The sequence below is a fragment of the Nyctereutes procyonoides genome, unplaced genomic scaffold (genome assembly GCF_905146905.1).
Source record: "Nyctereutes procyonoides isolate TBG_1078 unplaced genomic scaffold, NYPRO_anot_genome, whole genome shotgun sequence".
Taxonomy (NCBI): Eukaryota; Metazoa; Chordata; class Mammalia; order Carnivora; family Canidae; genus Nyctereutes; species Nyctereutes procyonoides.
The window spans coordinates 2,101,018-2,106,618 of record NW_026575118.1 but is presented as its reverse complement, the minus strand read 5'-3'; the positions used below and the strand labels follow the sequence as shown (position 1 = coordinate 2,106,618).

The window sequence follows — 5,601 nt, the reverse complement described above, 5'->3', positions numbered from 1 at the left end:
GTTAAGAAAAGAGTTCTCAAATTATAGTTCTCAAATATGCAAATAATCTAAAAGAAAGATAGGAAAAGAAGAAAAAAGTCCAAAAAACACAGAGGACAAATAACAAGATGGTGGTTTTTAACTCATCTATAGTAATGATCACATTAAATGTAAATGGCTTTGGGACACCTGGGTGGCTCAGTGGTTGAGCGTCTGCCCTCAGCTCAGGGCATGATCCTGGGATCGAGGATAGAGTCCCACATCAGTCTCCCTGCTGGGAGCCTGCTTCTCTCTCTGCCTAGATCTCTGCCTCTCTCTCTGCCTCTGTCATGAATAAATGAAAAATCTTTTTTAAAAATGTAAGTGTCCTCAATACCCCAATTAAAAATCAAAGATTATCAGACTGTATAAAAAAGCAAAACTTAACCATATGCTTGTAGAAAGCCACTTTATTTTTTAATTTATTTATAATTTTTTAAAATTTTATTTAAATTCAATTTGCCAACATATAGTATAACACCCAGTGCTCATCTTATTATGTGCCCTCCTTAATGCTGGTCACCCAGTTACCCTATCCCCTCACCCACCTCCCCTTCTGCAACTCATTGTTTCCCAGAGTTAGGAGTCTCTCATGGTTTGCCTTTCTAATTTTTCACCATTCAGTTTCCCCCCTTCCTTTTTGATCCCTTTCACTATTTCTTATATTCCATATATGAATGAAACCTAATGATAATTGTCTTTCTCTGATTGACTTATTTCACTCAGCATAATACCCTCCAGTTTCATCCATGTCGATGTAAGTGGTAGGTTTTCATCCTTTCTGATAGCTGAGTAATATTTCATAAAAATATGGAACACTTCACGAATTTGTGTGTCATCCTTGTTCAGGGGCCATGCTAATCTTCTCTGTATTATTCCAATTTTAGTACATGTGTTGCCTAAATGAGCACAAGAAACCCACTTTAAATATAAACACTTGAATGATAAAAGGATGTTTAATTCTAGCATTAATAAAAAGAAAGTTGAAGTGGTTATATTTGTATCCAGCAGAGAAGATTTTTTAGGGCAGAATATATTACCAGGGATAAGAATGTCTTTTCATAATGACAAAGAGGTCAACTTATCAAGGGGCATGATATGCTTAAGAACCTGGTAACAGGGATACCTGGGTGGCTCGGCAGTTGAGCATCTGCCTTCTGCTCAGGGCGTGATCCTGGAGTCCTGGGATCAAGTCCCACACTGGGCTCCCTGCATGGAGCCTGCTTCTCCCTCTGCCCGTGTCTTTTCCTCTCTCTGTGTGTCTTTCATGAGTAAATAATTAAAATCTTAAATAAAAAAAAAAAGAACCTGGTAACAGAAGTTCAAAATCCATAAAGCAAAAATTAAATTCTGGCCAGTATAGTAAGCCAATAATAATACATAAAAGGAATCCAGATTGGAAACAAAGAAATAAAATTTTGTTCACAGAAGACATTACTGTCTCTACAAAATCCAATGGAATATACAAAAATGCTACTAGAATTAATAAGTGAGTTTAGCAAGATCAATATGCAAAAGTCAACTGTATTTCTATATACTGGCAACAAACAATTGAAAATTGAAAGGATAAAGCAATACCATTCACAGTAGCATAAATATATAAAAATGTCTGGCAAAAGATAGGCAAGACCTATAAAATAAAAAATGCAAAATATCTTGAGATAAAGAAGATCTAAATAAGTTGAGAGATATATCATGAAGTTGGAATATTCAATATTGATAAGGATTCAATTCTTCCTAAATTGATTCAGAGATTCAGTGTAATTGAAATAAGCATCTCAGCAGGGTTTTTTTTTGGCACAAAATGACAAACTGTGTATGGATGGGTGAGTCTGCCTTTGAAAAGTGGGGAGATTAGAAAGGAATGGGGAAAACATTTGGGGAATGTTAGAAAGGAATGGGGAAAACAAAAGGGTGTGAGGACACACTTGGAGGGTGATGGATGTAAATAGTATCCTGATCATTGTGATAGTCTTACAGATTTAAACATTTATCAAATTATACACTTTAAACGTGTATAGTTTGTTATATGTCAATTATACCTCAATAAAACTTTTAAAAAATGTCATAGTATTTGGAGAAGTACTAAACCTTTGTTTTTGGTTTCTTTTTTTTAAGTTTCTTTTTTTTAAGATTTTTTATTTTTTAAGATTATTTATTTATTAATGAGAGATAGAGAGAGAGAGAGAGAGAGAGAGAGAGAGAGAGAGGAGAGAGAGAGGAAGAGACACAGGCAGAGGGAGAAGCAGGCTCCATGCAGGGACATGGGACTCAAACCCCGGTCTCCAGGATCATGCCCTGGGCTGAAGGTGGCATTAAACTGCTGAGCCACTGGGGCTGCTCAGTACTAGACCTTTGTAAGTGTTAGGAGAAGAGTCATTGTGATCAATTCTTGTTATTGAGTCTATAAACTCTCAATTTTAGGATTTGATTTAGACTGCAGTAATTTTCAATGCAGTACAGACCCTTAGTATGGAATGATGTAGTTAATCTCCATTGTCTATATCTGCCCAATGTCCCTTATTCCTTTTTTGTTACAGTGTCCCCTCCTTTGGAGAATCTTTGTCTTTGTGGTTACCCATTCATGAGGTTGTGGTAATACTGCCAGTCACATTTTCTTAGCCATAGGGGTATCTCAACCAAAGCTAGCCACTTGTAGTGCCCTATCACTTTTCATGGTCAGTGTTCGGTGAGGTTGATACAAGACTCAGGCAACCAAAACTCATCCCTAGGAGATTTAAATATAAACTTGAATGTGGATAGACAGAGATATAAAGGCATACTGATGAAAGAAGGCCTCCCTTGCTTCTCAGGTCAATAGCTTGATTTTATAATCCAAATTTTAACTATGGATAGTTGTATGGAGAAACTATGAGGACATTAGGAAATAACTTATACATTCACTTATCTCATTGTATATATATTTTATTGTATTTTTACTATGTGTCAGTTACTGGTCTAAGTGTTGGGAGTACAGCAGTGAACAAGCAGGGAGCAGCATACTTGATGATGAATAAAGAAAGGAAACGTCTAAGTGACATTGAGATCTTATATCTAGTCCTATTTGAGATCACATCCATTTTGCTTTTCCCAGTCACATAAAGTCATGAGATTTTTTTCTTTTGCTAAAGACTGAATTTTGTTTCTATTTCTTGCATGTTACAGACTGACCAATATAGAGGGTGGGAAAGTATCCTGGCAAGAGTATAAAAAGGGCACATGTAGTTGGAAATGGTATGTTAAGTATATACCCTTTTCTTGTAATACAAAACACAGAAAGTGGAGTTTAAAAAAAAAAAAAAAGATCTCAGCTAGTGGAGATACACATAATGGGGTGAGAGCCTAATGTAAACCATTGTCTTTTATTTTTTGTTTTCAGACATAGTATTAATAGTTATCATTTTTAAAGCACCTAGATCTTTCAAATATTTTCAAACATTATATCTCTTTCAATCCTCAAAACCAGGGATGCCTGGGTGGCTCAAAGATTGAGTGTCTGCCTTTGGCTCAGGGCATGATCCCGGAGTACTGGGATTGAGTCTCGCATTGGGTTCCCTGGATGGAGCCTGCTTCTCCCTCTGCCTAGTCTCTGCCTCTGTGTGTGTGTGTGTCATGAATAAATAAATAAAATCTTTTAAAAAATCTTCAAAACCATACTTCAAGGTAGGTAGTAATCATTGGTAGTAATCTTGAAGGGGTCAAATAAATAGCACCTCTCTTCTTCACCTCAGTTCGAAATAACCTGAGAAATAAGAAAAAAAAGAAGATAGAAGACAAGCATCACTTTTTTTGTAAAAGACTAAGTCAGATGATTTTAGATTAGTAGGAGGCACAAATGCCTCCTTTACTGAACCCATCTAGTAAATTGGATGCTGAACCAATGCAGACCTCCCAACGTGGAAGCTGTCCAAACAAGACTTACTGCAGAGAAGAGTTCACTCCCAAGAAGGAAAATGGAGAATCCGAGCCATTTATTTCTTACCAAGTTTACTCAGATGGGTCAGTCACTTCACCTCCCCTGAGATGGACTGATTAAAGAGTTAGAGAAAGGCCAGAAACACATTGTCACTTGAGCTCCCCCAAGTAGGAGGAAAACTTTAAAATTGGGGAGGTGTTTCTTAAACATAATTCAGTTTACACACAAGGAAAATGAGGCTCAGAAATGCTGAATAGTTTGGCTAAGAGCATACATTTAATAAGTGGCAGGACCAGAAATCAAGGTCCAGTTGACGACCAAGTCCATTTCTTTCCACTACCCTCTGTCTATTTTTGTACTTTAAAATGTGCGGAATTCCACTGCTAGGAATTTAGCCATATACCACCATACATGCACAAAGATTTCTCTAGGACATTTGCTGCAGGGTTTTTCAGTGGAAAAAAGTAAAAGCAACTCAAATGTCCTTCAATAGGAGAATCATTAAATGAATTATGGCACATCCACAGAGTAGAATGCTTTATGGCAATTTTTTAAAAACAAGGACAATCCTCCCTGTATTAAAAGGGGGGGGGGAATATCCAAGATAAATTGTAAAAAACAAAAACAAAAACAAACTCATTACAACATTGTGCATAGCGTGTTCCTTTTTAGGCATATTTCAAATGTATATATTTACCTATACACAAAACATTTCCATAGGAATGTAAAAGAAAATAATGGCTAGTACTAGGTACTGGAAGGAGTGGTAGTCATGGTGTATTCGTTTCTACTTGAAACATTTTTTATAGGTATATTTCTTCTTTCTTCCTCCTTTTTAAAATTTTTTAATTTTCTTTCTTCTTTCTTTTTTTTTGAGATATATTTCACATACCATAAACTTCACACATTTACAGTGTACAATTCAGTTGGTTTTAGTATATCTGCAGGGTTGTGAAGCCATTATACTTATTTAATGTTAATTTCAGAAAGTTTTCATCACCCCAAGAAGGGCATACCATTAGCACTCACTCTATACTCCCTCATATCCCCAACCCTGGCAACAACTGATCTACTTTTTGTCTGTAAGAATTTTTATATTATAGGTATTTTATATAAATAGAATTATAAAGTATGTGGGTTTTCGTGTCTGGCTTCTTTCACTTACTGTAATGTTTTCAAGTTCATCCACATTGTAGTATTATCAATATTTCATTTCCTTTTATAGGTGAATAATATTCCTTTATTATGTGTATGTGTATATACCACAATTTATTTATGTATTCATCAGTAGATGGATGTTTGAGTTGTTTCCATTTATCTGTCATAAATAATGCTGCTATGAACATCTGTGCACAAGTTTTGTGTGGACATATATTTCTAATTCTCTTGAGCATATCTAGGGATGGAATTGCTGGGTCATGTGATAACTCCATGTCAAACTTTTTGAGGAACTGCCAAACTGTTTTCTGAAGGAGGTGATCCATTTTATATTCTCCTTCATTTTTAGAGGATCATCTTGTTGGGTATAGAATTCTTGGTTGACAGTCTTTTTCAGCACCTTGAAAATATCAAGTGACTGCCTCTGACCTCCATGGTTTCTGATGAGAAATTAGTTTCTAATATTATTGAGGATCTCCTGTATAAATTGAGTCACTTCCCTCTTGCTG

At 35.8% G+C, this 5,601-nt stretch overlaps 1 non-coding gene across 1 annotated transcript; it reads right to left on the bottom strand.

Moving 5' to 3' along the window:
* Positions 1 to 822: 822 nt before the first annotated feature.
* On the bottom strand, positions 823 to 929 carry LOC129515551 (U6 spliceosomal RNA). The gene has a single exon (XR_008665596.1). It is a non-coding gene; the product is annotated as a U6 spliceosomal RNA (small nuclear RNA).
* Between the last annotated feature and the right edge of the window lie 4,672 nt (positions 930 to 5,601).